Source organism: Panthera leo, chromosome D1, assembly GCF_018350215.1.
Source record: "Panthera leo isolate Ple1 chromosome D1, P.leo_Ple1_pat1.1, whole genome shotgun sequence".
NCBI classification, from domain to species: Eukaryota; Metazoa; Chordata; class Mammalia; order Carnivora; family Felidae; genus Panthera; species Panthera leo.
The window spans coordinates 61362514-61385734 of NC_056688.1; the positions used below are offsets into that span (position 1 = coordinate 61362514).

A 23221-nucleotide genomic window follows, 5' to 3' on the forward strand; every position below is an offset into this window, starting at 1 on the left:
AAAGCCCCTGACCACCACTTGTAATGTTCCCCAGTGAATGTGAGAAGGACCCGGTCTGAACACGGACTGAGAGACTTCCTAGCCAGTCGCCCAAGCCACAGGAGGCCCAGTAGCTCATAATTAAGCCCCCTTGGGTCCAATCACGTCTCATGTCTCTGAAATCATTTCTAACACTTGCAGAATCTCCTTGCTCTCCTCTTTTCGCTTTCCCACGGGGTAAATGCAGAGAAATTAAAGTACCCATGTTGTATTTTTTAAGAGTTCAGTTCCTTTCCTGCTGTCCTCCTTTGGAAAAAGATCTAAAGAACCTTTAAATGTAGGCATGTTTCTATGCCATGAATTCTATAAGTATCCTTTTGACCCATCTTTCACTTAGGCACTCCTGGAAAGAAAAATCTGTATCCACCAGGGCTTTCTATCACATATTTCACTCTAATTCTCTTGCAGTCTCCTTCCTCAGATTTTTATTTTATTGAAGCTATTTTTGTAAATTCAGTGATTTTCTCAGAATGACCAGTTATGATGGACATTTCTAAATCCTTCCATACTGAGCCTTGAATCAGTTGTAGCACATTGGACTGAAGTTTTCTCCATCCCTCCTTTTCATAGATTTATCCCGCTTTTCTTGTACTCTTCCTTCGGATTGCAGGTGTTTTATGCCTCATAGATGTGAGGGAATCATGCTATTCTCAACTTGATGCAAATAGAAGATATGATATATGCTTTCAAATTTTTAGAAATGTGGGGAGAAGAATTAGCATATCTTTAATCATGAGAACAAATGATGAGTTCTAAAAAAAAACAAACTTATATACATTGTACCTTTCTCCTTGACATGATTAACCTGATTTCCAGACCTTTCTTGTATGTTGCTAAAGAGGTACTTGAATTAATGTTGAGATGCTGGCAAATTTAGGAAAAATGCCTTCAGTATGATGTAGGAAGGCATTCATAATTGATTGCAGGGAGAATAAGAGGTAGAGGTCAAAGGGCAAGGGGGCCTTGCATGCTCTTTCCACAATTCCATCTGTAAAGGAGACTGATACCATGGCATTGAGTCATGTTGAATGCAATTGATTCAGAGGTCAGACTGTCACATGTTGCCTAACAATAGCTCATTGTTAAGTCACCAAAAAACTTAGACTATTTTATACTTTTGTTTCCTTTTTCTTCCTCTCTTCTACTGACTTTACTTCGATAGATTTACTTTCCTTTTTCCTAAAATTGTGAGGGTTGTGGGTGGTAGGCTAATGGATCATTTTAAAGGTTCATCATTTGCAAACGGAATTTGCAAATTATATATCTAATATGGGATTAATGCCCAGAATATACAAAGAACTCAAGCAACTCAAAACCAAAAAGATAAACAACCGAATTTAATTTTTTTACTGTATTTTATTTTATTTTTTTTTAATATATGAAATTTATTGTCAAATTGGTTTCCATACAACACCCAGTGCTCATCCCAAAAGGTGCCCTCCTCAATACCCATCACCCACCTTACCCTCCCTCCCACCCCCCATTAACCCTCAGTTTGTTCTCAGTTTTTAACAGTCTCTTATGCTTTGGCTCTCTCCCACTCTAACCTCTTTTTCTTTTTTTCCTTCCCCTCCCCCATGGGTTTCTGTTATATTTCTCAGGATCCACATAAGAGTGAAACCATATGGTATCTGTCTTTCTCTGTATGGCTTATTTCACTTAGCATCACACTCTCCAGTTCCATCCACGTTGCTACAAAAGGCCATATTTCATTTTTTCTCATTGCCACGTAGTATTCCATTGTGTATATAAACCACAATTTCTTTATCCATTCATCAGCTGATGGACATTTAGGCTCTTTCCATAATTTGGCTATTGTTGAGAGTGCTGCTATAAACACTGGGGTACAAGTGCCCCTATGCATCAGTACTCCTGTATCCTTTGGATAAATTCCTAGCAGTGCTATTGCTGGGTCATAGGGTAGGTCTATTTTTAATTTTCTGAGGAACCTCCACACTGCTTTCCAGAGCGGCTGCACCATTTTAAATTCCCACCAACAGTGCAAGAGGGTTCCCGTTTCTCCACATCCTCTCCAGCATCTATAGTCTCCTGATTTGTTCATTTTGGCCACTCTGACTGGCGTGAGGTGATATCTGAGTGTGGTTTTGATTTGTATTTCCCTGATAAGGAGCGACGTTGAACATCTTTTCATGTGCCTGTTGGCCATCCAGATGTCTTCTTTAGAGAAGTGTCTATTCATGTTTTCTGCCCATTTCTTCACTGGGTTATTTGTTTTTCGGGTGTGGAGTTTGGTGAGCTCTTTATAGATTTTGGATACTAGCCCTTTGTCCGATATGTCATTTGCAAATATCTTTTCCCATTCTGTTGGTTGCCTTTTCGTTTTGTTGGTTGTTTCCTTTGCTGTGCAGAAGCTTTTTATCTTCATAAGGTCCCAGTAATTCACTTTTGCTTTTAATTCCCTTGCCTTTGGGGATGTGTCGAGTAAGAGATTGCTACGGCTGAGGTCAGAGAGGTCTTTTCCTGCTTTCTCCTCTAGGGTTTTGATATTGTTTCCTGTCTCACGTTCAGGTCCTTTATCCATTTTGAGTTTATTTTTGTGAATGGTGTGAGAAAGTGGTCTAGTTTCAACCTTCTGCATGTTGCTGTCCAGTTCTCCCAGCACCATTTGTGAAAGAGACTGTCTTTTTTCCATTGGATGTTCTTTCCTGCTTTGTCAAAGATGAGTTGGCCATACGTTTGTGGGTCTAGTTCTGGGGTTTCTATTCTATTCCATTGGTCTATGTGTCTGTTTTTGTGCCAATACCATGCTGTCTTGATGAGTACAGCTTTGTAGTAGAGGCTAAAGTCTGGGATTGTGATGCCTCCTGCTTTGGTCTTCTTCTTCAAAATTACTTTGGCTATTCGGGGCCTTTTGTGGTTCCATATGAATTTTAGGATTGCTTGTTCTAGTTTCGAGAAGAATGCTGGTGCAATTTTGATTGGGATTGCATTGAATGTGTAGATAGCTTTGGGTAGTATTGACATTTTGACAATATTTATTCTTCCAATCCATGAGCAGGGAATGTCTTTCCATTTCTTTATATCTTCTTCAATTACCTTCATAAGCTTTCTATAGTTTTCAGCATACAGATCTTTTACATCTTTGGTTAGATTTATTCCTAGGTATTTTATGCTTCTTGGTGCAATTGAGAATGGGATCAGTTTCTTTATTTGTCTTTCTGTTGCTTCATTGTAGTGTATAAGAATGCAACTGATTTCTGTACATTGATTTTGTATCCTGCAACTTTGCTGAATTCATGTATCAGTTCTAGCAGACTTTTGGTGGAGTCTATCGGATTTTCCATGTATAATATCATGTCATCTGCAAAAAGCGAAAGCTTGACTTCATCTTTGCCAATTTTGATGCCTTTGATTTCCTTTTGTTGTCTGATTGCTGATGCTAGAACTTCCAGCGCTATATTAAACAACAGCGGTGAGAGTGGGCATCCCTGTCGTGTTCCTGATCTCAGGGAAAAAGCTCTCAGTTTTTCCCCATTGAGGATGATGTTAGCTGTGGGCTTTTCATAAATGGCTTTTATGATCTTTAAGTATGTTCCTCCTATCCCGACTTTCTCAAGGGTTTTTATTAAGAAAGGGTGCTGGATTTTGTCAAAGGCCTTTTCTGCATCGATTGACAGGATCATATGGTTCTTCTCTTTTTTTTTTTGTTAATGTGATGTATCACGTTGATTGATTTGCGAATGTTGAACCAGCCCTGCATCCCAGGAATGAATCCCACTTGATCATGGTGAATAATTCTTTTTATATGCCGTTGAATTCGATTTGCTAGTATCTTATTGAGAATTTTTGCATCCATATTCATCAGGGATATTGGCCTGTAGTTCTCTTTTTTTACTGGGTCTCTGTCTGGTTTAGGAATCAAAGTAATACTGGCTTCATAGAATGAGTCTGGAAGTTTTCCTTCCCTTTCTATTTCTTGGAATAGCTTGAGAAGGATAGGTATTATCTCTGCTTTAAACGTCTGGTAGACCTCCCCTGGGAAGCCATCTGGTCCTGGACTCTTATTTGTTGGGAGATTTTTGATAACCGATTCAATTTCTTCACTGGTTATGGGTCTGTTCAAGCTTTCTATTTCCTCTTGATTGAGTTTTGGAAGAGTGTGGGTGTTTAGGAATTTGTCCATTTCTTCCAGGTTGTCCAATTTGTTGGCATATAATTTTTCATAGTATTCCCTGATAATTGTTTGTATCTCTGAGGGATTGGTTGTAATAATTCCATTTTCATTCATGATTTTATCTATTTGGGTCATCTCCCTTTTCTTTTTGAGAAGCCTGGCTAGAGGTTTGTCAATTTTGTTTATTTTTTCAAAAAACCAACTCTTGGTTTCGTTGATCTGCTCTACCGTTTTTTTAGATTCTATATTGTTTATTTCTGCTCTGATCTTTATTATTTCTCTTCTTCTGCTGGGTTTAGGCTGCCTTTGCTGTTCTGCTTCTATTTCCTTTAGGTGTGCTGTTAGATTTTCTATTTGGGATTTTTCTTGTTTCTTGAGATAGGCCTGGATTGCGATGTATTTTCCTCTCAGGACTGCCTTCGCTGCGTCCCAAAGCATTTGGATTGTTGTATTTTCATTTTCGTTTGTTTCCATATATGTTTTAATTTCTTCTCTAATTGCCTGGTTGACCCACTCACTCGTTAGTAGGGTGTTCTTTAACCTCCATGATTTTGAAGGTTTTCCAGACTTTTTCCTGTGGTTGATTTCAAGCTTCATAGCATTGTGGTCTGAAAGTATGCATGGTATAATTTCAATTCTTGTAAACTTATGAAGGGCTGTTTTGTGACCCAGTATATGATCTATCTTGGAGAATGTTGCATGTGCACTCGAGAAGAAAGTATATTCTGTTGCTTTGGGATGCAGAGTTCTAAATATATCTGTCAAGTCCATCTGATCCAATGTATCATTCAGGGCCCTTGTTTCTTTATTGACTGTGTGTCTAGATGATCTATCCATTTCTGTAAGTGGGGTGTTAAAGTCCCCTGCAATGACCACATTCTTATCACTAAGGTTGCTTATGTTTGTGAGTAATTGTTTTATATATATTTGGGGGCTCCGGTATTCGGTGCATAGACATTTATAATTGTTAGCTCTTCCTGATGGATAGACCCTGTAATTATTACATAATGCCCTTCTTCATCTCTTGTTACAGCCTTTAATTTAAAGTCTAGTTTGTCTGATATAAGTATGGCTACTCCAGCTTTCTTTTGGCTTCCATTAGCATGATAAATAGTTCTCCATCCCCTCACTCTCAATCTAAAGGTGTCCTCAGATCTAAAATGAGTCTCTTGTAGACAGCAAATAGATGGGTCTTGTTTTTTTTATCCATTCTGGTACCCTATGACTTTTGGTTGACGCATTTAATCCATTTACATTCAGTGTTATTATAGAAAGATACGGGTTTAGAGTCATTGTGATGTCTGTATGTTTTACGCTTGTAGTGATGTCTCTGGTACTTTGTCTCACAGGATCCCCCTTAGGATCTCTTGTAGGGCTGGTTTAGTGGTGACAAATTCCTTCAGTTTTTGTTTGTTTGGGAAGACCTTTATCTCTCCTTCTATTCTAAATGACAGACTTGCTGGATAAAGGATTCTCGGCTGCATATTTTTTCTGTTTAGCACACTGAAGATATCGTGCCAAGCCTTTCTGGCCTGCCAAGTTTCAAAAGAGAGATCAGTCACGAGTCTTATAGGTCTCCCTTTATATGTGAGGGCACGTTTATCCCTTGCTGCTTTCAGAATTTTCTCTTTATCCTTGTATTTTGCCAGTTTCACTATGATATGTTGTGCAGAAGATCGATTCAAGTTACGTCTGAAGGGAGTTCTCTGTGCCTCTTGGATTTCAATGCCTTTTTCCTTCCCCAGTTCAGGGAAGTTCTCACCTATAATTTCTTCAAGTACCCCTTCAGCACCTTTCCCTCTCTCTTCCTCCTCTGGGATACCAATTATGCGTATATTATTTCTTTTTAGTGTATCACTTGGTTCTCTAATTTTCCCCTCATACTCCTGGATTTTTTTATCTCTCTTTCTCTCAGCTTCCTCTTTTTCCATAACTTTATCTTCTAGTTCACCTATTCTCTCCTCTGCCTCTTCAATCCGAGCCGTCGTCGTTTCCATTTTGTTTTGCATTTCGTTTAAAGCGCTTTTCAGCTCCTCGTGACTGTTCCTTAGTCCCTTGATCTCTGTAGCAAGAGATTGTCTGCTGTCCTGTATACTGTTTTCAAGCCCAGCGATTAATTTTATGACTATTATTCTAAATTCACTTTCTGTTATATTATTTAAATCCTTTTTGATCAGTTCATTAGCTGTTGTTATTTCCTGGAGATTCTTCTGAGGGGAATTCTTCCGTTTGGTCATATTGGATAGTCCCTGGAGTGGTGAGGACCTGCTGGGCACTTCCCCCGTGCTGTGGTGTATAAGTGGAGTTGGTGGGTGGGGCCGCAGTCCGACCCGATGTCTGCCCCCAGCCCACCGCTGGGGCCACAGTCAGACTGGTGTGTGCCTTCTCTTCCCCTCTCCTAGGGGCAGGATTCCCTGTGGGTTGGTGTGTCCCGTCTGGGCTACTTGCACACTGCCAGGCTTGTGGTGCTGGGGATCTGGCGTATTAACTGGGGTTGGTAGGCAAGGTGCACGGGGGCAGGAGGGGCAGGCTTATCTCGCTTCTCCTTAGGTGATCCACTTCAGGAGGGGCCCTGTGGCAGCGAGGGAGTCAGATCCGCTGCCGGAGGTTTGGCTCCGCAGGAGCACAGAGTTGGGTGTTTGTGCGGAGCAAGCAAGTTCCCTGGCGGGAACCGGTTCCCTTTGGGATTTTGGCTGGGGGATGGGCGAGGGAGATGGCGCTGGCGAACGCCTTTGTTCCCCACCAAACTGAGCTCTGCCGTCCGGGGGCTCAGCAGCTCTCCCTCCCTTTGTCCTCCAGCCTTCCCGCTTTCTGAGCAGAGCTGTTAACTTATGACCTCCCAGAAGCTAAGTCACACTTGCTGTCAGAACACAGTCCATCCGGCCCCTCCGCTTTTGCCAGCCAGACTCGGGGCCTCTGCTTAGCCGGGGAGCCGCCCCTTCGCCCCGGCTCCCTCCCGCCAGTCCGTGGAGCGCGCACCGCCTCGCCGCCCTTCCTACCCTCTTCTGTGGGCCTCTCGTCTGCGCTTGGCTCCGGAGACTCTGTTCTGCTAATCCTCTGGTGGTTTTCTGGGTTATTTAGGCAGTTATAGGTGGAATCTAAGTGATCAGCAGGACGCGCGGTGAGCCCAGCGTCCTCCTGCGCCGCCATCTTCCCCTTACTCGATAAACAACCGAATTTAAAAATAGGCAAAGCAATTAAATAAGTAATCCTCTAAAGAAAATATGAAAATAAAATAAATAAATAAACGCTATGGAGCTTGCTTTGGAATCTGTGTCTCCTTCTCTCTCTGCCTATCCCCCGCTTGTGCTCTGTCTCTCAAAAATAAATAAGGAAATGTAAAACACAGTTAAAAAATTGAAACACTAACAAGTTTTGACAAAATAGTGAAAAATTGGAACCATCATACATTGCCAGAGGAAATGAAGAATGGTGCACATTCTGTGGAAAACAGTTTGGCAGTTTCTTAAAAACTCAGGCACAGAATTACATGTAATGCAGTAATTCCACTCCTGAGTATGTACCCCCCAAATAAAAACAGGTATTCAAAGATATACTTGTACATGGATGTTCATTGCAGCATTATTTACAGTAGAGAAATGGTGGAAGCAACCTAACTGCACATCCATAGATGAATGTACAAAACGATGTATACACACACACACATATACATATACATATATATATAAAGGAAACATTATGCATCAGTATAAAGGAATGAAGGATAAAAACATGCTACAACATGGATGACCTTTGCAAATCTTATGTTCAGTGAAATAAGCCAGACACAAAACATAAATATTATATGATTCCACCTCTACAAGAAAACAAATTCATAGAAATATAAACTAGGTTAGAGGTTAGCAGGGGAGTGGGGAATTATTGCTTCAGAGACATAGGGTTTCTGTTTTGGGTGATGAAAGCTTTTGCAACTGGTGGCAATAGGAACACAACATTGCAAATATGATTAATTGCTCTGAATCTTACACTTAAAAATCATTATTATCACAAACTTTATGGAACAGATATTTTGCCACACAAAAAATTGAAAAATTATCAGCATGCAAAAGATAAAATATATTAGCATTTATTGGGATTATGGGCAATTTGTAGATCATTGTGGATGCCATATTATCATTGCAATGAATAATATACAATAAACATTTCCTACATGTATTTCAGACACATGTACATTTTTGTTTATCATTTTAAATGATGTCATTTTCCACTTCATTTTTCTAATCATTCTAGCTACAATAAAACACTAATGTCTTCTCCTTGACCCCTGCCCCAGGTTTACTGAAGTATAGTTGACAATCAGAAATTGCTTATAACAGATGTGTGTAACTGATGACCCAATATATGTATACATTATGAAATACTCACTAAAACGAAGCCAATCAACATATTCATCACTTCACACCTGTAGCATTTTCCTATTTTTTTTTCTCTTTTGTGATGAGACTACCCAAGGTCCACCCCTCAACAAATTTCAAGCACACAATCCAGGATAAGTAAATATGGATTAGTATGCCATTCTTGTGGAACTCTGTTGGCTTTACAAAGTATAGGAAAATAAATACAGAAATAAAGAAAAATAAATTAAGACACAAAACCTAGGATTTGTCTTCTTCTTTCTCCACTTTTTATACTTCTTTAATTATATTAGCTAAAACCCCTATTATAACACGATATTCTGCAACAGTTTTGACATGGCAAACTAGTATCTTTAGCTTCTTCCCACTTTTGGATACATTTTCCTAATACCTATGCTTCATGTCACAGCGTTTCACCATGTCTGAGACCACTTAGGGCAGAGCAGAAACCATCAGAGGAAGATTTGTTCTGACTCCGTAGTATCTCTATATCTGCTACTGCTCAGCTACCCAGATAATGTATTCTTTAACTCGCTGGGTCTCAGAGTCTGATATTAAATGATCCGGCGTCTTCCTCTCATGAAACACGGTTCTCACTTTAGCAATCTCTTAGTGCTTTTTTTCTTCCACTTCTTTTTCTTTTTTAATTGTATCTGGAAGAGTAGGTCAGTTTTCTCTAAGCCCCTCCAGGGCTCTCCGTTTCTATCTTGCATGATATACCGTTTTTCTTACTCACTGTGACCCAGCGGGGGACTCTGTGGTCAAGAAGATGGTAGAATGGTAGGATACGGAGCATCCCCTTCAAAATTTCCAGGGCAACGACTCAGTGATTGTGCTTCTAGCAGCTCAGCACACACAGTGATATCCTGACTCCATCAGCATCTACCAATCCCTGAGCCCTCACCCTGAAAGCTTCTCTACAATTAAGGCTGATGACTCAGTCATTGTTTATTCCTGTCATATTTCATACATTCTGGGTGGGAAATTGGTATTTTCTTAGTTCCTCATTGTCAAAAATCAAGCCTTAAAAAGTCTCCTTTTTTTATAATTTTTTAATGTTTATCTATTTTTGAGAGACAGAGACACAGAGAAAGAAAGAGAGAGTGACAGAGAGCCTGAGTGGGGGAGGAGCAGTGAGAGAGAGACACATTCTGAAGCAGGCTCCAGGCTCCTAGCTGTCAGCACAGAGCCCGACACAGGGCTCAAACCTCAAACTATGAGATCATGACCTGAGCCAAAGTCAGATGCTTCATCACCTGAGCCACCCAGGCACCCCCTCAAAAAGATTTCTCTTTGAAGTCTCACTTACACCACTCATTTAATCAAATATTTTGTTATCATTCTGTACTCTATTTCCTCTCTGACACCCCTTCAATCCTTGGAGAATCTAATTCTGAACCAGAATCCTATTTGCTACAACTTTTAGCAACATTTTATGTGACTTCCATATCTATGATGATGACCCATTCCAACCATTTTTCTATGAATTATTGTTAGCAGGGCTATGTTGGGTTTGGTGAGAACAGTTCTTTAATGTTTCTGTTCATAAAAGTTACCAACACAATCAAAATAAAATTTGCTTTTATTAAATTCCAAATACATCATATGACGTATTTCATTTAATTGTCAACCAATAAAGAAGGTACTAAAATAATTCCTTTTTAAGGGCAAGAACCAATAGTTACATAACAGGACGATTTTATTTATTTTTTTTTAATTAAAAAAAATTTTTTAACGTTTATTTATTTTTGAGACAGAGAGAGACAGAGCATGAAAAGGGGAGGGGCAGAGAGAGAGGGAGACACAGAATCTGAAACAGGCTCCAGGCTCTGAGCTGTCAACACAGAGCCCCACGCGGGCTCGAACTCACGAACCGTGAGATCATGACCTGAGCCGAAGTCGGTCACTTAACCGACCGAGCCACCCAGGCGCCCAAAGGACAATTTTATGCAGTTAGTGTGGGACTGGCAAACCAGGATTTCTCATATCAAAGGGTTTTTTTTTAACTCTTAAAATAGATTTCCTTGCTCAAATTCAAGTGAATATAACATATATTTCAAACTAAAGAAGTTATCCAGGATTCCAAGGGTCAAGACAACACGCTTTCATTTCCCACATTGATTGTTTTATATATATATATGTGATATATATATATATGTATATATGTGATATATATATGTGATATATATATGATGTATATTACATCATGTGTATATATACATCCTATATCATATATATATCATATATATATATATATCATTAACATGCATGCGTATATATGTGTGTTTTTATAATGTGTATATATATTACATTGTACATATATTAATGTGTCTAGTGTATACAAATACACATCACATATACATAATAGAAAAACAAAGAAAAAAGGCTAACCCAGAAAAGGTTGCACGTGTTCAAGGTAATGCTTGAAAGTTCATTGTTTGTCTATCTTCAAGGGTATATAAGGTCAGATTGCACATTCTCAGAGCATGTGCTAAGGCCTGCTGAAGGAGAGATTGTAAGAATACTATCTTGAATGAAGAAATTACGGTACAATCTGGAGACAAGCTTCTATAAAATAATATTTGGTGTGAATAGAGCCTCTTCAAATACAACTATGTGTAAACATCCTATTTAGTCTTTCACTGCCTTTTTTTTGGACCTGGGTATGGTATTTTTCATCTGTTAGTCCCTCCCTTGGTGAAGACTCTGTTGATACCAGGATGCTTCATTAATGATCTGGGCCCAAAGTCTTCACTATGTAGGGAACAAAGTGTTAACTTTTAAGTTGTCTATGTGGTCTCAGGTGGGTTGATTTCACTTATTATTTGTTTTCATTCAGTATTATCTGTTCATTCAATAAACCTATACGATGTGCCTCTTCTATACAGTAGACTTTCTATCAGTGATTCAGAAAATATCTCATTTTAGAACTCGCATTTTAATTGCTGTAAAAGGTACAGATAGAAATAATTATTGTTTATTGTTTATTGTTTGTTGTGGCTTCAAGCTCCTGGCCCAAGTATTTACTGACTGTGGTGGGAGTGTTTTATATTTCAGCAGAATTTCAACTGTCTCTACAAACACTCAATGACTCACTATTTTCGCTTCCCAATCTACCCAACACAATTCCATCTGGGTTTAACCCTAAAATATGTTTTTCTTAGTGTTATCTTGTGTATGCTTAAGAATAAGTTAAAATGCAAGATAATAGGATATCTAGGAGAATTGAGAATATCATTCATTTATTTTTCTCAACAATTTTAAGTGCTTTAGGAAAATACATTGGAAACTTTGGCATTTATTATCCTTCTAAGTTTATTGAGAGTTACTTATGGATTCTCTTTATTCCCATTGCTCATTCAGTGTGTGTGTGTGTGTGTGTGTGTGTGTGTGTGTGTGTGTGTGTATGTGAGTGAGAAAGAGAGAGAGAAAAGTTGGGGGTGGTTATTCAGAAATAGCCAGCATTTCGCATTATTCTCCATTTTAATAGTGCGTGGTGATGGGGGAGAAAAGCAAAATTACTCGGTCTTGAATCTGTTTGGTCTTCACCCTGTAAATGATGGGGTTTAGCATAGGGGGCACTACCACATAGAGGTTGGCTTCCAGGAGGTGGATGTGGTGAGAGACTGTTTTACCCCCAAAGCGATGGGCAAAAAAAGGAAAAGAATGCTGGGGCATAGAACATAAGTATGACACAGATGTGGGAACCACATGAGTTGAGGGCCTTGAATCGGGCAGAATGGGAAGGTAACTGAAACACTGCAAAGGATCATTGCGTAGGACATAATGATGAACACAATGTCTAGTCCTGTAGACAGTAGGGCCACAGTCAGGCCATAAATGATGTTGACACTGATATTGTCACATGACAATCTGGCAATGCCCATGTGCTCACAGTAGGAATGGGGAATGATGTTTCCCCCACAATACGTAAGTCGGTGTACCGGGAAGATGAATGGAAAACAGATGATAAAGCTCCTGACCACAGCTGTGATGTCAATTTTCCCAGTGGCTGAGGAGGTTAAGATTGTGGTATATCTCAGTGGGTGATAGATGGTCACATAGCGGTCAAATATCATGGCCAGGAGAATAGCAGATTCTGCCACAAAGAGGAAATGGATGAAGAACATCTGAGATACACAACTCCCAAAGGATATATCCATGGAATGGAACCAGAAGATGGCCAGCATCTTGGGGGCTGTGGCTGTGGAGAGCAGGACATCTGATAAGGCCAGCATGGGAAGGAAGACATACATAGGCTCATGGAGATGGCGCTCAGTTACATTCAGTAAGAACAAGAATATGTTGCCTATGACAGCTAAAATGTACATAGAACAGATAGGGATGGAGATCCAGGTATGAGAATCTTCCAGTCCTGGGATTCCAGTCAGGACATACCACATATCCTGGGGATGGGTGTGATTGTAAGAGAAAGGGGCCATCTGGGGCAGTATATTCCAGACCTAGTATCTGGATTAAAGACCACAGGGCTGACTGAAGATTGAGGAGCAGCACCACTTTAGGTTGAATGACATCTGATTAGATTGTTTTGCAGTATTTTCTTCTCTGTGAAAAGATAGTGAGATGTATTAATGCGCCTAAAATTGCACTCTTACTCCTTCCATGGAAGAATTAAGTCATATCTTGGGGAAAAAATGCTTCACATTAATAAGTGCTTAATATGTGCCATAGCACTTTATAGACATCACCTTATTAAATCTTCACAATAGCCTGTTGAAAAGACCTTTACAATGATCCTCAACATGGATACTGTTGTTATTCCAACAGATGCAAATATATTCCACAGACTTTCAGCTTCTTGTCCCAGGTCCCATTGGATTCAGGGTCAGACAGCGTAGATTTGAAAGCTCTGAGATCAGCCACCACCCGCTACTCCCTATAAAAATAAAACTAGACACAAAAACATGTCATCAAAATGTTCACTCTCATATCCCTGAAGTATTATACTTTTAAGGAAGAGGGAGGGAATTCGTTTTTAACTAAATACGTTTTGGGCAATACAGTACATATGCTCTTCTCAACCTTGATGGGCCGCTGGAATGATGCTAAGGGCCATGATAGGCACTAAACATCCACAGGTGACTTCATTGATTCTTGTCAGCTTATCAACATATTTCTTAAAATTATACGATGAATATTAAAAATCTAAAGAATATGCAGTCTCAAACTGAGTTGGACTCTTAAATGGATGGATATGCCTGACAAGTTGTGAAGGAAAAATACACTGTCCCATTTGGGTCCCTGCTTGAAAATTAGACAATATATTACTTTAAAATACCCCCAAGCAGAAAGTAACAGGGTTTCACATAAGGAAGTGGGGTCCCCAGGCCTTCAATAAAAGGGAGGGAGGGTAATCTACAGTTACTACTTTTCTGTAGTTGCAACAGAATGGATAAAAGCAAGGGATGTGTTGGGTGAAATGCCAGCAAGGAGATAGCCCATTTGAGTGGGATGTGTGTGTGAAGGGGCGTGTTCCTATAAACACATAGCTATGAGGGAGGGTATAGATATGGATACAAAGCAGGTGGATGACAAGTGGCTTCCATCCTCCCCCAGTCCCCATTCTCAAATCAAAGGGGGCTGAATATATTTGCTTAAGAGGAACATGGGCTTAAGAGATGCCTGCCTTTTTACCTCTTGATTGCATTGGAGTCAGTATCATTGTGCAGCACAGTTTTACCACCTTTACTTTCAGTTTTTATTAGGTGTTCAATATTCCAGTACTTCATATCATATGATTGAAATATTTGGAATCCATTTCTCCCTTTTTCTTTTTTTTAACTGAAGTATAGTTGATACACAATGTAGCATTAGTTTCAAGTGTACCACACTGTGATTCCACAAGTCTATACGTTATAGTATGTTATATACTTGCCATGAGTGTCCCGTATGTCACCATGCAATCCTATTACAATCCCACTGACTAGATTCCCCATGCTTGGCATTTATTCCTGTGACTGCAAGCTTCTATCCCTCTCTCCCTTCCTCATGTTGCCCGTCGTCCGACCTGCAGCCTGTTTGGCAAGCATTAGTTTGTTTTCTATATTCATTTGGATACCATTTTTTGAGTTAAAGTTTAGTGGACATAATACTCAAAGGGTCACCCCATTAGGACTTTCCTTAAGTTGGTATATGATTCTTTCAAAATAATGTAATAAAATGTTGAGATGCTTAAGTCTATCGATCTACTTTAGTTACATAAACCAACTGTGTAGCCATTTAACATAGAGCTAAAATTAATTGCTGGAAATTTATTTCCAATTGGATTACAGTGTTTTGGGGACAGAAAGAAAAGATTAATCTGTGTGTGAAGTGCAGTTATGGGGAGGGGATGTTTAGTGAGTGGGGCTTCATCAGGACATCCGAGATGGGGAAGAGGAGAGTCTAAAAATGGAAGAAAAAGAAACAGAGATAGAAGAGACATAAGACAAATTTTACAGATTTTCTTCTAACTTTCCCGGTGATCTTTTGGGGCACCAGTGAGTGATCTGTTTCATTGTATTCCTTTTTGTTTTGATATAGCATTATCACCTGCAGCTCCCCAACTTATAACTCTGGGGCTCTAGGAAGCATATTTTATAATATTACTAATGGCAGATTCTGACTGAATCATGAATATATGCATAGAGGCATTATGTGGTTAATAGGGATTGCATACATCTGGGACCCATAGAATTATATTTAAGTGATAGCTACATCCTATTCTGACTGTATTACCACTAAAAACTACTTAATGGGAGGCTTAGTTTCCAGTTGTAAAACACCTAAAAGTAAACATCAATTACAAATGTGGGTCAGTATGTTAGGGTGGTTGCCAGGTAAGTCAGATACATTTTTAGCTCAACATCAGATGAGATTAAGGCACTTGCAAAATTACCTTCATTAAGATCAAAATAATTATTACATTGAACAAGTTCAAATTTTTGGACTTCAAGTTTCGGCTCCTCTAGACAGAGATTGAGCTAATATACAGTATCCATAAAGGCCTAGACTTACTTTCGTATGCTAGACACAAATGTGAATTGGTAATTTTCACCCCCAATCTGTCATTTCAGTCTTATAAAGTACAGGCGATTCAGCATGGTGAACTTGGCTTAGAAATGGAGTTTTAGGAGCACTTGGGTGGCTCAGTCAGTTACGCATCCAACTTCAGCTCATGTCATGATCTCATGGTTTGTGGGCTGGAGCCCTACGCCAGACTCTGTGCTGACAGCTCAGGCTCAGAGCCTGGAGCCTACTTTGGATTCTGTATCTCCCTCTCTCTCTGCCCCTCCACTGCTTTCACTCTGTCAGTCTCTCATATATAAATAAACATTAAAAAAAAGAAATGAGGCTCTATTCTATCCTCACGTTCAGTGTATCATCTTTGTTATATAGGGAAGGGAGTTGAAATCTCTGAGTTTAGGTTTTTTTAATCTGTGTTTAGCCCAGCACCTGATGTATAGTGAATAGTCTGTAAATTTTAGGGGGAAATGCATGCATGTATTTACATACATACACATATATGCATTTTCTTTAACTACTAGACTTGTTTAGCTACAAAACCTTGCTTTTACTACTGGAACTGGAATCCAAATTCATTGCATCTATGCACAGCATTCAGGCCCACATTTCAAAGAAAAACAACCATTGCGTAACATATTCTAAAAGGAAAAATGCCCATTTGTGCCCGTTGCAGATGGCCCATTTAGTAAAAGAGCACAAAGAGATACTACAATTGTCCACGAGTCCCATTACAGCCATATCCAATGCCTCATAGGGCAAGGCTGAGAGAAATACAAGATGATCAGGTGCTAGGAAGACGGAGCTGCCTCTGAAGTTCCCTAAGATTTTCTTTCTTTCTTTCTTTTTCCTGTGTTTCCAGGTGCCTTTTTCTACATGTCTTTGCTGAGCAAAACTCACCTTACTTACCTATACTTTTTTGGATCCTGAAGGTATTTAACTGGTTGAGAGGGAAAAATAAAAGCAAGATGATGTTCAGAAGACAAACAGCAAATGTGGAGCTATTTATACCTCCTCTAGGCATCTCTCAGGCCCTAGACCTTCAGTCCCCAGAGGACTGAACTTTACACACTGGTGGAAGGAGATGGCCCAGAGTTGGCTCCTGGGAGAAACACGCCCACTTTCTCTCCCTCTACAGCATGTGCAGGGTTTCCTTGGTCCAGCACTCTGGGACATCCAAGTTAGCACACACTTGCATTGAGTACCCAGATCTCCTTTGCGTGGCAGAGATTCTTGCTAGTGCAATACTGTCTTGTTCCCATGGAGGCATCTGCAAATGTAGACTGTGAATGCCACATGTGGAAGGATTGTATGCTTTTGAGAGGGTACCTAAGACTGGATTCTGTCACCTTACTTACCTTGAAATTTTAAGGCTCCTTGGCTTTCTCTCTCTTCCATTGGCCACGTGGTAGAATTCGCATCAGAAGGGTCCAGAAATGTCATTAGCTACCATAGAGAGTTTTATTTGGATTTTTATGTGGATTTTTATTTTCTCAGCCTGAGCTGCTCTTCTTCAATTCTTTCTCCCTTTCCTCCTCCTTGTCCTCCTCCTCCTCCTCCTCCTTCTTCTTTCAGAGACAAAGAGAGTGGACGAGGGACATAGGAAGAGGGAGAGAAAGAATCCCTATTCAGTGCTCAGTGCTCAGCGTGGAGCCTGACATGAGTCTTGATCTTACAACCTGGGATCATGACCTGATCTCGAGTCGAAGGCTTAACTGACTGAGCCACCCAGGTGCCTCTCTTTTCCTTTCCCTTTTTCTTTTTAAACTTTCTCTATCCTGGTAACTTTTCTCTAAATGCATTGGGATTGTCTGGGGGGTTGGGCTAAGGTTCTAATTATAATCATAATCTTAATTTCACATTTCTTTTATTGTTTGATTTTGCTTTTAAAAACAATTTGGAGAATCCTTTCATATATGTAGTAAACCTTTTTTGTCTTTTCTATATCTATCACGGACCCTCACATGAGTTTTGTCTCTCTTGGTTATTATTCTTTCTCAATTCCTATTACGATATGTTTGCTGTTCCCTTCTGCACACTGTGGAAGGTAATCTGAGAAGCTGACTGCAATCATGCCCTTCTCTATCTCTCTGTGTGTGCTGCTGCTGTCATCTGTGGTGGAGCCCATTTCTCCTCCCCTTGAACCTGGGATGATAGTTCTTGTGACCACATAATGTAGCAGGAATGATGGTGATGTTCTCGGCTGTCTGAGCCAATGTAATATGAAGTCTGGCAACTTCTACCTTGTTTTTTATTCAAAGCCAGGCACCCATATTAGGAATAGAACTCCACTGAAATCATACCAATAGTATGAAGAAGCTATCCCCATGGAGAGAGGGTGACTATGGAGATGAGCCCAAAGGCACCAGGCATGGGACTGAAGTCCGTGGACTTTTCAACTCAGCTGAAGCTGAATTCTTAGTTGAATGCTGCCTATTGAGGTATCACAGCCCACTCCTTATGGAAACAGAACCATACGGTCAAGCCTTACCTGGATTGTTGACCCACAGAATTGTGAGAAACAATAAGTCATTGTTGTTTGGAGACACTAAGTTTGGGGATGGTTTGTTACACAGGAGATAACAATTGTAACATAGCAAACATTTTGAAATGATTTCATAATTTTCTTTGGTCCTGACTTCAATTTGTTAAATTTAATTTTTTTTTAAGTTTATTTGTTTTTGAGAGAGAGCAAGCATGAATGGGGGAGGGCCAGAGAAAGAAAGAGGGAGAGAGGGAGAGAATCCCAAGCAGACTCTGTGCTATCAGCACGGAACCTGATGTGGGGCTTGAACCCACTAATCGCAAGATCATGACCTGAGATGAAATCAAGAGTCGGCAGCTTAACCAACTGAGCCACCCAGGCACCCCAACTTTAAACGATTCTTATATCATATGATCTATTTCTTGCCTATTTCTCTACTGTCTTTATTTTCTTATTTCATTCCCATATCTACCAATTATTCATAGAGAGAATGACTTCAGATCGAAGCAATATAATGTAGTTTCTCTAGGACACACCAGTGTGTGAGTGTGTCTGTGTGTGTTGTGTGGGTGTTCTTGCAGGGGAGACAGAGCATTTATCACCAGAAACATTTTTATTTTTATTTTTATTTTCTATTTTCGATAGAAGCTCTTCACTGGAAATGCTTCCTGTTTTCCAGGAATATTGATAACAGTTGTATAAGGAAGAGTGAGGGGGTTCTTTCAGAGTAAGGTGGTTACTAGTTTTTCGTCAGTTTTAACTGACAACCATTTCTGTCATGGTTTTTCCTCCCACAAAATTAACACTTGCTCAAGAGTACTTTCAAGCCTATGTCCATGCACTTTCAACTACTCCTATTAATTCCCCATTTGAGGAATGTCTGACTCAAAACGCCTCAGATCTGTTCTCACTACTTTCCATTACAGGGTGGACTCTCTTTTTTGGCATTTGTGTCAGGGTTTGTGGTATTTCCAGTGTTTTCGCTAACAGTAGGCTACTGTCCCCCAACCCTCTCTCCCTAGACAGTCTTTTGGGTGTGGCTTGGGGGCTGGCTCAGAAAGTAGGAGTTTGTTTTTCTCCCTATACATGAAAATATGGGTTGGCTCTTCTGCTCTTTATCGATTGAGGGAGGGCAAGGAACGTGTAAACATACTGAGATACAAGTGTCTACTGTTATCGTCTGGATCCCAGTAGCTTTCCTCAACATTTCACAGGGATTTTATGCTATCTTCTAGATCCTGTGTTACTGTGGAAATCAGCAAGGCCATTCTGTTTTCCAATCCTACAGGTATCAGCTGTTTGTTTACTAACTTATTCGTTTCCCTTTTGAAGCTACTAGTGTGTCCTTTTTACTACTCCCATTTTATATAAAAACTTAATGATTGCATGTCTGATTTTTAAACAATTGAGCCAATATTGATGCATTACTATTAACCAAAGCCCACAGTTTACATCAAGATTCACTTTCTCTGTTGCAGTTCTATGGTTCTGATAAGTACAGATCTATCCAAGAGTATAACTTTCCTATGGAACGATTCCTGAGGTGAAATGGCATAAAACAAAGAAGCAATTACCATTAATTCATTTGAAAAATTGTTTTAGCATTTCCAGTCCCCCAAAATAACCTCTGTTAAGGTTTTCTGGCGCCTTTAGATATGTCTTGCTAACAGATGCACAAAATTAATCCGGATAAAGCACAGATGCTCAGAGACACGTTTCAAAACTCTGGGGGGTTGATGCTGTGATGTTGAGTGTGGGTCCCCAGGAAGGCTGGCCTCCTCTCGCTCCCTCTGTTATGGCTCAATGCAAAACACACACTGAATGCTTGTTTTGCTTTTCGCTTATTTTGTAAAAGTGAAAATACTCTTCAGAGTTCTTTCAAGTAGTGACAACAGGTACTGATGTAGGTCTTTCCGAAGAGCTAAGGAGCATAACGTGAACTTTCAAAAAGTGGGGGATACCTGTACACAATGTCATGTACCCACCATCACAGTATCATACAGATCACTTTCACTACTCTACAATTCCCTGTGCTCCACCCATTCAACTCTCCCTCTGTCTTCCTACACTCCTGGCTACACTAATCTTTATGCTATTTCTAATTTCTATAGTTTTGCCTTTTCCAGAAAGTCACATAGTTGGAATCATATACAGATGTAACCTTCTCTGGATGGCTTCTTTCACTCAAAACTGTGCATTAAAGGCTCTTCCATGTCTTTTCATACCTTGATAGCTCTCTTTTTTTTTAATTTTTTTTAATGTTTATTTGCTTTTGAGACAGAGAGAGACAGAGTGTGATTAGGGGAGGGGCAGAGAGAAAGAGAGAGACAGAATCCGAAGCAGGCTCCAGGCTCCACGCTGTCAGCACAGAGCCCGATGCGGGGTTCAAGCTCACAAGCTGTGAGATCATGACCTGAGTCAAAGTCAGACTCCTAGCCGACTGAGCCACCCAGGCCCCCCCAGATGGTATTTTTAATACCTGTGGTAGGTCTGTCAATTCTCAATGTGAGGACCCTAGCTGATGGCTCTAAAATTGCCATCCTCCCTAGGAAGGGGTTTAGTTATTTTATGTTAGTGCTCCAAGATAGAGAGGCCTATGTAAAGCATACAATCCAAAGCACAAACTTTCCTAACTTGTTCCTTTCTGTGTAAAACCCAGTAATCAGGAAGTGTATTTTCATCAGCTTCCTTCCTTCATTTTCCTTCCTTTGACCCCCTTCCACTGGGTCATGGATTTTAAGACAATCTGAAGTTCTTCACAAGTCTCATCATTATAGTCCAAATACCCAGTTCTAGAACCAGCTGTGATTTCTGAGTATGTACCAGATATTTTCAAGCCCATTGTCCACAGCCATTGGTTCCAACTATTTTGGCTCATATTCCTACAAGTTGCCATAATCTGAGGTACAGATACTCAGAGCCTTGATGAATAGAGTCTTCAAATGGACCTTCCCACTCCTCATATTAAACATGACTCTCCAACCAATGACTCAGGTGTGTTAGGCATATGTCTCTGTTCTGTTAACTCCATATAAGTTCACATCAGTCCTCCCAGCATGCCTGGCAGGGCAGAACATGTCCTGCACCTGCAGAGGTCCCTGCTTCCCCCAAACGGAGTCAGTGCTGAGCAAAGGTGATTATGTAGCATCAAGACATTGAAGGGAAGCTTGTCTAGCCGCTGAGCGATGTGTGCCCAAAGATGATCCGTGAGACACAACATGACCTCTGTCGACTCAGTAGCTAACTCTCGTTTCATTCTAAAACTGGGTCATACGGATCTTGTGAAATTGGCACATGCCAAGGTGCTTTGCTCTGTCCAGGAACTATTTATTTCCCCACTTTTAAGTGGTTGGAAACTAAAGTGTGTCTTTTTGCTTTCTACACTGACTACTTAATTGAATGGAACAATAACAAGGAGAGAAATATATAAACACAAGTCTGAAATAAAAGTTTTAAGTACAGGGGCACCTGGGTGGCTCAGTTCGTTAAGCATCTGACTTCGGCTCAGGTCATGATTTTGCAGTTCGTGGGTTCAAACCCCGTCTCTGGCTCTGTGCTGACAGCTCAGAGCCTGGAGCCTGCTTCAGAGTCTGTGTCTCCCTCTCTCTCTCTGCCCCTCCCCGCTCACGCTCTGTCTCTCTCTGTCTCAAAAATAAATAGAAATAACATTAAAAAATTAAAAATAAAATTTAAGTACATAGATTTAGGTTCATATCTAAAAATATTAAGAAATACTTGCTTCCTTGGTGTAAGATTACTCTGATGCATTAATCTGCTGAGTATTAGCTAACACTTTCCTCCTTAGGTACCTAAGAGATTTTAATAATATTAAACCAATTATTTTCTCTTTATCTCTGCACAGATACCTTTTTCCTTTCTTTCTTCCCTTCTTTTGAAAATTGAACTATATTACTTAGAAGGGAACCTATTTATGTTTTTTATATATTTTTTTTTAAATAAGAATCAATCAGGGGCACCTGGGTGGCTTAGTCGGTTAAGCATCCAACTTCAGCTCAGGTCATGATCTCACAGTCTGTGAGTTCGCGCCCCGCGTCGGGCTCTGTGCTGACAGCTCAGAGCCCGGAGCCTGTTTCAGATTCTGTGTCTCCCTCTTTCTCCCTCCTCCCCCACTCATGCTCTGTCTCTCTCTTCTCAAAAATAAATATATGTTAAAAAATTAAAAAAAAAATAAATCAGAATCAATCATAAGCCTAAAGTTTCATCTGCTCAGATTATTCCCCTATTTAGATTTAAAAGTGAAGGATTTGGAGCCAAATCCACTCCCACATATGGAGTCTACATATAAAATATAACAAGTGAGGATTCCAATTTAAGGTAGATGTGACGGATGCCTGACTGGATCAGTTGGTAGAACATTCCAACTCTTGATTTGGGGTTGTAAGTTCAAGCCCATGTTAAGTATAGAAATTACTTTAAAACATTTTTAAATCTTTAAAAAATAAATAAAGTAGATGTGGGGAAAATTGAATCCATAGTCATATTCCATTTTGTGTGCTCTTTATACTTGCAGTGTCCAATAAAGCAGCCACTGCATTGTCCAAAACAACCTTCTTTTAACATTTAAATATAAATTAACTACAATTAACCAGATCAAAAATGTACTTGCCCAGTTATATTATTTACATTTCAAGGGCTCAATAGCCACATGAAGCTATTGTTATATGTTCGTCTATATTATTCTATATTAGAAAACGTCTCCATCCTTTTAGAAAAATTCTACTGCACAATTCTGGTCCATCTAGTTATCATAACATCCTTGTGAGTTGGGCACTTTCCCCATTTTGAAGATTAATTGAGTCTCAGAATTAAAGAAGCTTCAAGGTATCCACCTTTGAAACCAGAAGACCTAGGATTTGAATCCAGCTCTGTTTCAATGCAAAGAAAATACTTGAATATCCATTTGGGGCACAATAACTAGTTTTATCCTTTCTTGAATATGATCATACTTATGGCATGAACATACTGTCTTGTTTTACACAAATTGACAGTTGGTAGAAAATTTATGGAATGTTTCAGATGGAGTCTCCCACCTCTAGCCCTAAGAACAGTTGACTTCCAAAACATAGCCTAAAATGGGACTTGTTTCTGCATTTATGTTTAAAATGTATTTTAAAATCAAGAATCATAGACCCTGGGCTAAAT

The 23221-nt window shown here is 39.8% G+C and overlaps 1 pseudogene; it reads right to left on the bottom strand.

Annotated features, from left to right (window-relative positions):
• Positions 1-12033: 12033 nt before the first annotated feature.
• LOC122201227 lies at positions 12034-12998 on the bottom strand (annotated as a pseudogene).
• Positions 12999-23221: the final 10223 nt, after the last annotated feature.